A 9705-nucleotide genomic window follows, 5' to 3' on the forward strand; every position below is an offset into this window, starting at 1 on the left:
TTGGCAGTAACTTGGAATTTAAGTAATTGTTGTATAACAAAGCAATGTTTTTGTTGCCTGCAGCTTTGAGAAATGGGATACTAAATATGTAGTCACTGAGCATCCATTTCCTTACTGGAACAAAAGACAGTGACCCAGGAATTGTTAAGTCTTGACCAACGTCTATCCCCTGACTGTAGTGCTCTGTGGATTTTTGTTGTACAAATTGTCATTGTGAATAGATTGCTTAAGTGAGGTCCTGAGAAATTACCAAAGATTAAACAATTATATTCATCAAGGAAAAATATAGCGGATATCATACATGGAATTAATATATGTATATTTGTTTCCTGGCTGCTAAAACAAATACCATAATGTGTTTGCTTAAACAACAGATATTTACTGGTTCACAGTTTCAGAGACTAAAAGACTTGCTTTCTCCCAGAACCAGTATCTTCTGGCTAGCCAGCAATCTTTAGGATTCCCTGGCTTTTACATCACATGGCAATGAACATGGAGTATCTTCTTTCATTTCTGGGTTCCATTTACTTCCAGCTTCAGGCTGCTCCTCAAGATTTCCTTTCTATGGCCTTCTCTAAAAAGCCTCTAGTAATAGGATTAAGACCCCTCCTAATTCAATTTGGCCACACCTTAACCAAAGGTCCAATATTTCCAGTGTGTACATACCCACAGGAACAGATTAAGATTGAAAACATGTTTTTCTTGGGTACATAACTCCAAGCTCCAAACTACATGTAAGATGTCATTCTTTTTCCCATTTATTTTGAAATCTCTGCAGGAAAATTGCCATTTTAAAAGGATATAATGTTTATAGCATTTCTTTCTAGTTCAAAATCTTTGCAGATAAATTGTTATTTTTAAATGATAGAAAGTCTCAACATTTTCTTCTTAGTTAATTAAAAATGAAGCATTTGAGTGTGTTGCAAAATTGTTGTGTCATCTAAAACATTGTTATAGGCTCCAGGGATCCCTCAGTGTAAGACGCTTCTGGCTCTCACATCACTATTGAAGGACATAAGTGTCATGAATAATACACAAGCAAATATATCAGTGGTAAATAATCTGAAGGAAATAAAAATAAAATAGGGTGATGGATAGATAGGGAATCACTTCAGGGAAGTTGTCTAAAACTTAGGTTGAGTGACTAAGGAAGATCTTTCTAAAAAGGAACTTTCGAGTTGAGACCTGCATGACAAGGAGCCAGATGTGAAACTTTAGGAAAGATCTATTTCAGGTAGAGGGATCTTCTAGTACTAAACCTCTAAAGCAAGTGCAATATCTAGGAAGAGCTTTGAGGAACAGAAAGTGTTAACAGAGAGTGAAGGGGAGCATGGAGATGAGGCCAGTGAAGTAAGGAGGGGCCAGATCAGGTAGGATCTTGCAACCTGTGGTAAGTGGTTTGGATTCTATTGTCAGTGAGATGAGAATCTGTTGAAAGAGAGAAACTTGATCTGAATTATGTTTTCAAAAGAGCACTCTGCTGCCTGTGCCTGGAGAATGTATTGAATGAGAAAAAAGAGTAGAAGCAGTAGGAGGAGGCCACTGTGGTATCAAAGAAGGAATAATGGTAGATTAGCCTGATTTGATAGCCAGAGCAGCATTCTCTGAACTCTTCAAATTACCCTTGCTTTGAAATGCCTCCATATCTCTGCACAGTAGAAATCTCTCCAATCTAAATACTTCTGCTTTAGTGCAAAATGCAGAGAACAGTATACTTCCCCCATAACCCGTTGCTGTCCCAGGTCTTGGGACTTTCATTTTCCTTTGCTCCACATGGAACTTATTTTGAAATGTCCCTGTCATTTTGATCAATTGTATAAGCTCAAAATATTATTCTTAAACTCTGTTAATAACCCTACAGACACAACAATTAACTTGAACTGACTGTGGAAATTTCAACTGCCAGAAGGCTAAGACACTGTTCGAATTCACAATCTATAGTATTTTGGGGTTGAGGTGTGACTCAAAGGACAGGATTTACTGACCAATAGCAAGATTTCATCTAGCTCAAAATGTTCCCTTGTGCACGGTTCCTAGGTGGTAATACATAATTTTTTCCTTTATTTTTAAAGAAGTTTTAGATTACATAAAAAATTACATTGGTAATATAGGAGGTTCCCATACACTCCACCTCCTCTTCTCACATCCTCCTCCATTAATAATATCTTCCATTAGTGTGATTCATTTCCTACAATTGATGAACAAATATTGAAGCATTCCTACTAACCATGGTCTATAATTTACATTATGGTTTATATTTTGCACTGCACAATTTTATAGGTTTTGACAAAATGTATAATGGCCTGTTTCCATCATTGCAATGTCACACAGAACAATTCCAATGTCCCCCAAATGCCCTATTCTTCCCTCTCCCTCCCCTCAGAACCTCTGGTGACCACTACCTTCATATCAATGATACAAGTTCTTCCATTGCTAGAATAATAATAAGTCTACTTTGGTCCATAGTTGCAATTCCACCTTACATTTGTTTGTTCCTCAGTCTTGAGGATTTGGCAATGGCAATCCCCATTCTACTTCTGATTAAGACGGGGCTTAGTTTCCATGGGACAGATAGATGGAACTGCCTTCCTTGCAGTTATAGATCCTCTCTGTTTTTTGGGATAGGTGTTGTCCATCATCGTCCTTTTGTTCGTTGTCCTGGGTGAGTCTGATGAACTGAAGAATAGGTGTTGGCTATACCTCTGCTGAGATTCAGGGCTCAACTGGCACATGAACAACCAGAAGGTTTAAGTCTCTAGGACATATTTAATGGGTATAGTGCTAATTCTAGGGTCAAATAAATGGGGCAGAAGAATCATGTATAGGAAAATTATAAATGAGTCTAACTCTGATACATCAGGGAAATAGGTTATCATATATTCTTAGGTGAGGCCTACTGAGAGGATGCTGATTTCCTGGGGTTATCTGCACTGCCTATAGTGTCCAGACGTCTCTAGAGCCTTCAGGACACCCCCTGCTTGAGGCATTGTTTACTGAAACATCATTTTTTTAAAAGCTGTGGTTTGGGATAACTAATTTGGAGGATGGTGTCAGGCAGTACAGGCAGGGCTGGCTTCATGGACATGTCACCGGGGCAGTAGCACAGGGTCCCACGCTTAGAGAAAGAAGCTGGAGTTGAACTGACAGGTACCTGGGGGCCAGGGAAGGAACTACTGGTGACCCCTGGGAAGAGTTGCATTTACCGGCAAAGAAGAGATTGCAGATGAGAGATATCCAGTGAGGAGTGATCTAATGGTTTAATGCTCTACTATCACTTTCTTGAAATTCTTAATAATTTTTTAACAAGAACGCTCATAATTTCATTTTGCACTAGGCACCACAGATTATGTCCTGAATACAGGGCTTGGAAAACTGTAAGAAAATCTGTTACTGTGCTATAAAGCATAGAAAAATAGAGGCAGGAGAGAACAGATTTGAACAAAGGGACTCTGGCACAGCAAAGTCATTACGTTTCAAATTTGAGATCACCTAGTTCATTGGTTCTCAAATGACTGTGTCTAGTTGATTTTCACCTATCCGTGGCAAAAATAAGAATGTGAATGACAATGCCCACAGTTTTGTAAATTCTCACAGATTTGAGAATTTTTTCTACTCAAAGTTCTGCTCTTTTTTCTGAGATTGCCATCTGTCTTGCTGAGATTGCATCTAACATATCTTTTGTTTTGTACATACTGATAATAGATGGCAGCTTTTCCTTTGTTTTAAAGCTCCTTCTGTAAAATAAAACTTGGCCACCTCATTTTATCCCAGTGCTTACTGCAGAGAGAATGAAGGGGAAAGGGAAGGAAGAGAAGAGAAGGGAAGGAAGAGAAAGAGGGAGGGTGGGAGAGAGGAAGGAAGGTCCTCTGCATTAGCGTTATCCCCTTTTTCTAATCCTAACTGCACTTTGCTGTTATTTAATTATTCTCAGTAGCAATGGCTCACAGTTCACAAATTCCTGCACCCCAATTTCTTATAGATGACTAAAAGGTAATCAGAAATAAACCATCTTCTCTTCATCTTTGTATCCCTAGCACTTAGTATAGTGCTTTGGACTTAATAAGTTTTCAATGAATAGAGAGAGAGTAATTTTTAAAAAACAAATAAATTACTTTTAACTCGAAATGTCCCTTAAATAGAGGGTCCTCTCCTTTCTATTACCACTTTCTATGGTAGTTCCAATCCTTTCTTACTTAGCCAAGGAGAGTGATGGCCTTAAGAAAGGTTAATAAAGGTGCATTATGCCTGTAATAGGAATTAAATAAAATTAAACATTTCTCTCCTTTTCAGCTGGAACCAAGAAGGTACTTATTACTCCCCACATTTCAAAGTGAGCTGTGAAACCACCAAATCAAGATTTGGAAACTGGTTGCCAGGAACTGATTGTGTGTTCTTTAGCTGCCCACCCACCTCCAGCCTATATAACAGTTTGGTAATTAAAACAGGATTTTCAGAGAGAGCTGTTGTGCTGGGAATCCAGTCCTGTGGAAACCCCAAGGGGAAAGGAGTGAAGGATGCTTTTAACCTACTTCGAATCCAGGGAAAGTGCTTCATTGAAACTCCCCAGAGAGTGTGGGAGACAGAATGGATTGGACTTTGCCTCAGACCTGAGAAACGTAATGGAGTAGAGACTGTAGCTGCCTGGGGTCTCTGACAGTGGGGTATAAAGAGCTTCCACATGGGGTATCCAGAAGTCTGGGCAAAAGAATGTTCATTTCCAATTGGCAGGGGAGAGCCTATCTGAAAGTCTTAGTTCTTGTCCAAGAGAACTGGCTGGAGCAGAGAAGTAAATCCAGCAAGAAGAAGATGGAAGTGTACAGACAGATACCTGGGGGCTGAGTGGGGAAGGAACTATTGGTGACCAGTGGGAAGAGTTGCATTTCCCCACAAATAAAAAATTTCAGAAGAGAGATCTCCAACAAGGAGTGGTCTACAAATTCCTGTAAAATAACCTGCCTGACGAGAGAGTTGCTTTAAGCACATAACAAAATGCAGAATGCTGAGGCCAGAAAATAAGATTCCCTGGAGTCTAGTACAGTGCCTTGAACAGAGAGGGCCTTAGCAGCTACAGTAGTGAGCCAAAGGGGTGCTGATGCAAAATACCAGAAATTGTTTGGTTTTATAAAAGGTATTTATTTGGGGTAGTAGCTTACAGTTACCAGACCATAAAGCATAAGTTACTTCCCTCACTAAAGTCTATTTCCACGGGTTGGAGCAGGATGGCTGCCAGCGTCTGTGAGGGATCAGGCTTCTTGGGTTCCTCTGGGCTCAGCTCCTCTGTTTCTTCCACAAGGTCAGCTGTAGACTATGAGGCTCTCTAGCCCTTGTCTGTCTCTACAATATCAGCTTTAGACTATCAGGTGAATGGCTCTGTCTCTCTCCCTAGGGTTTCTGCCATGTCTAAGGAGCAATCACTATTCCTCTGTGTTTTTCTCCTGGCTTAGGTCCTCTCTTCTTGGGGCTTGCTTCTCTTTCTTCTGCATGCTGACTTCCTGGGGCTCCAACTTAAGACTTCAGCATCAAACTCCAAGATCAAATCTCCAATATCAGAAAACCCTCAACTGTGTCCTTTGCCATGCCTTTTATTTTATTTGCCACCCCTTGGAGGGTGGGGACTCAATGCCCTAGTGACGTGGCCCAATCAAAGCCTTAATCATAACTTAATCATGCCTAGGTTCAAACCAGTTTACAAACATAATCCAACATCTATTTTTGGAATTCATAACTATGTCAAAGTGCTACAGCAGCTATTTGGGGAAAAGAACAACATGTAGTGTTGTTAAAAAAATATGGCAAGGGTGTTGATCACCATTGCAGAGATGGAAATTCTGAGATTCAGGTTAAGTGCTTTACTTCAAGTTTTCTTTCTCATAATGGCAGAAACTAGGTCAGAACACTGGTGTTTTCATTTTAACTCAGTCACAGTGGAAAAGAGCCCAGACCAGCACCCATAAAATTGTATTGCCAATATCAGATTCGTGATGTAAAGCAACTGAGTATTCATGAGTGGACTTCAAGATAATCCTTGCTGTGTCATTTGTATGAATACTGTGTAGCTGGCAGACTACAAGGCATTGTTGGTTCAAATATCATTTTCAACTTCAAGTAGCTTATGGCTTTAGTCTCTGGATTAAAGGCAATAACTTGTGATTTCTTTAACACAGAGCAGGAGATCCAGAAATACTAGTTCCCTTACCACCACCATAAAATTAAGTGGTTGACAAGGTTCCTTACAGATTTAAAAATATTCTAATCTACTAGTAAATATGGTTTGCTACTTTTTTGCAATCATAAGATTTTACTTCTTATTCTTTAATAATGATTGACTGAATATAAATAAAATGTTATCTAGAAATTTCTATCAGCCTTTCATTGAATTAGAAATTAACTATATGTATAATTTCCATTGCCCTTTTTTCTGGCTTTGTTAATGTGGAATATTTTGCTTCTCTGCATTCAGTCTCCATTTGAGGTTTCTCCTAACGTAATTTACCATCTGGCATGAGGTCTGGAAAATGCACAAGTGAAAGGCTCATTAGCACAATGCCAGTAAATCAGTGTGTATTTAGAGGGGTCTTAAATGTAAAGCCTATTTCATAGATCATGTATTCAACTATAATTTTTAATTTTCAAAACCGTCCAAGAAGTAGATCAGCAGGCAGTTCTTTTTTGACATAACTGTTATGTTATTTTCTAACCAAAAAGATACGACAGTAATTTCTTGAGAAAGATTCGAGGCATTGTGACTGAGCCAAACTAAGAATGAAAGAAGATTGAGAAAATAAACAGAACATCATGTCCCTGCAAATCTCCTCCACGAAGACATGTGTAGAGGGGTCCTTTATTCATCCCTTCACGCAGTAAATAGTTTTGGTGTATATAGTATGTGCAGGACCTTGTGTTAGGTGCATAAAGTAAGTATGCTTTATAGTTCAGTGGGGGTGATAGAACAGAAATAAGTAAACATGGAAAGAACATCATTAGACTTTGTGATAAATACCATGAGAAGCAGATAAGCAGAGTACACCGCTAAAGAATAACCTGGGGTGGAGGGGTGGGGCATGGAGCAGTAAAATAAGAGATAACTACTTAGAATTATACAAGATGGTCTCTCTGAGGAGGACACTTAAAAGTGGGAAGCAACCAGCAACCTGAAGAACATTTTAGGGACTAGCATATGCAAAGGCCCTAAGGAGGGAAAGTGATTGAAATATTTGGGGAACTTGAAAAGTACCAAGGTGACTAGAAACATGGTGGGCAAGAATGACCTCCAAAGATGAGGCAGAAAATGAGGTATATCGGGCCCTTTTTAGACCAGAGAAAAAATTAGAAATTCATCTGGCCAAAGGGGAAAGCCATTCAATTCTTAGAAGCAGAAAAATGAGTTATGAGTTATCTGCTTTATGCTTTAACATACTCGCTATGGCTGCTATAAGGAGAATAAGTAATAGAGAGTGCAGAGAAGACCAGTTTGGAAGCTTTGGGAGTAGTCCAGAAGAGTCAGACTAAGGTGGTGGCATGGAGAGGAGAAGAGAAATTTGAAATCAAACGTGGAGGTAGAAAAGAGAGAATTTGCTAATGAATTACAAGTGGGGAGTGGCCCAAAGTAAGGGATTAAGGATTGCTTCCAAGTTTCTGGCCTGGGTAACTGTGTAGATGTGGTACCATTTACAGAAAAGGAAGGCAGGAGGGAAGGTTGGGGGTGAGTTTAGCAATCAAGTCTCTGAAGGCACGTTTATTTTGAGATGTGCTACATGTAATGGCTAATACTAAGTAGTCAATTGGATATTCAAGTTTATGGTTCCTGAGAAACTTTGGGCTGGAAGTATAATAGGGAATGTTTGTCATATAAATATTTAATCCCAAAGGAATGAATGAGATCATCTAGTAAAATATTGAAAATGGAACAGAGGGAGGCCCAGCACCATTAGGCCCCAGTGATATTCAAAATTTAGGGGCTGAAAAGAGAAAGAGCACCTTCAAGGAATAATGAGAAAAGGATTAGAGGAATTGTGGGTCAGGTAATCTCAGGTAGAATGTTTCAAGATAGATGGGGTGGTTTTAAAAAAAAAACGTTGAGTGATTATACATACCAGTGTTTGCCATGCTGAATGCTTTATACAGATATTATGTAATCCTTTTTAATAACCCTTTAAGATAAGGACTGTTAAGCCACTCTCATCAAAAAAGAAGATAACACGTTAACCTAGAGAGGACATGGCATGCTCTATGGTAGCAAATCAGAATCTAAATGGGTCAGTTTTTAAAACAATCCTTTTCTATCAATAATATCATCAATAATGTAATTCTGCATTTGAAAAAACATAAAATGTCATTTTCATTTGAAAAAGTTTAGGATGACCTGAGAATTTATTTATAGGATGATTTATTTTGCAGAGGTCAAGAAATAACAGATTGAGACTTATGTTTTCCATCAAGTTCCTAAATTAATGTGTAAATAAGAGACCCATACTTTTGTTGTATAGCTTTTTTTCCATTTCTTGTGTTTTCGTTTGGCAAGATTAAGATGGGGCTTGCTGTGCTACATTTGTACTTTAACTATGTACCGTTGAGCTTTGACCTAATTATTATTACCTGCAGAAGCTATCTTGATTAAGTTTAGAGTTGCCTTATGTTGTACATAAGCAAAACTCCATTTTAATCAGTTAGTCCATATGCTTTATACAGATAGTTTGTAATGGGCTCTGCTAAAAATAGATTTCTTTGATCAGTAATGTTGGATAGAAGCCTAAAGTCTCTAAATAGTCTTATTTATTCTGATTCCTTCTTCTTAAAATGAATAAACAGAATATGATCGATGTGGCAATAGCATGTTACAAATCATTTCATCAGAGGTAATGAAATTAAATTTCAGCTCTATGGGTTTTCGCAGAAGACTGCTTAACATTTATAAGAATTTGACTTCCAAATCTTCTTCAAGCCCTAATCTTTGGATTTACATAATGTGTTTCCACTTTCAGGATTTTCTAGTTGAAAGGCTTTGAAGTTCCCAGGCAAAAACTGAAATAAATTGGAAATTTGTATAGTTTCAAAGTGAGTGCTTTCAACATAGTGGCATAATTTGAAAGTACATGCTGGGGGAAACTCATAAAAATGTTATTAACTTAGTGCTTTGAAACTTAATTCTTAGAAAGATGATGTGCAGAATTCATAATGACTGTTCCATGACATTTTCCAATCAATAAAATTAAATTTTTTATCATGGAGTCGTTTAAAAGCAGCAGAATCTGAATTTGAACCAAGATCTTTGATTCCTGATTTCTTTTCTTTTTAAGCCATTTATTGCAAGCATTATGTAATGATAAAAGTACAGAAAAAAAATTATCTGACTGACCCACAGCATTCATACCACACCAAAATTTACCTGTAATAAAACAGTGAATTTTATCCCAAAAGGTAGGTAGGTACATGCTGGCTAAATACTTGGTCCCATCCCAATGAAAAACAAAAACAAAAACAACTAAATACATAGTGCATGCTTAGCAGACACGTAAGTAGTGTATAAGTCAGCCAAAGGGGTGCTGATGCAAAATACCAGAAATTGGTTGGTTTTTATAAAGGGTATTTATCTGGGGCAGGAGCTTACTGATACCAGGCCATAAAGCATAAGTTACTTCTCTCACCAAGGTTTATTTGGAGCAAGATGGCTGCCGACGTCTGCGAGGGTTCAGGCTTCCTAGGTTC

At 38.2% G+C, this 9705-nt stretch overlaps 1 protein-coding gene across 10 annotated transcripts in view; it reads left to right on the forward strand.

Annotated features, from left to right (window-relative positions):
* The window catches only part of OXR1 (oxidation resistance 1), a 531828-nt gene that overhangs the window by 252882 nt on the left and 269241 nt on the right, over window positions 1-9705 (forward strand). The window lies entirely within an intron of this gene.

The sequence above is a fragment of the Dasypus novemcinctus genome, chromosome 14 (assembly GCF_030445035.2).
Source record: "Dasypus novemcinctus isolate mDasNov1 chromosome 14, mDasNov1.1.hap2, whole genome shotgun sequence".
Classification (NCBI taxonomy): domain Eukaryota; kingdom Metazoa; phylum Chordata; class Mammalia; order Cingulata; family Dasypodidae; genus Dasypus; species Dasypus novemcinctus.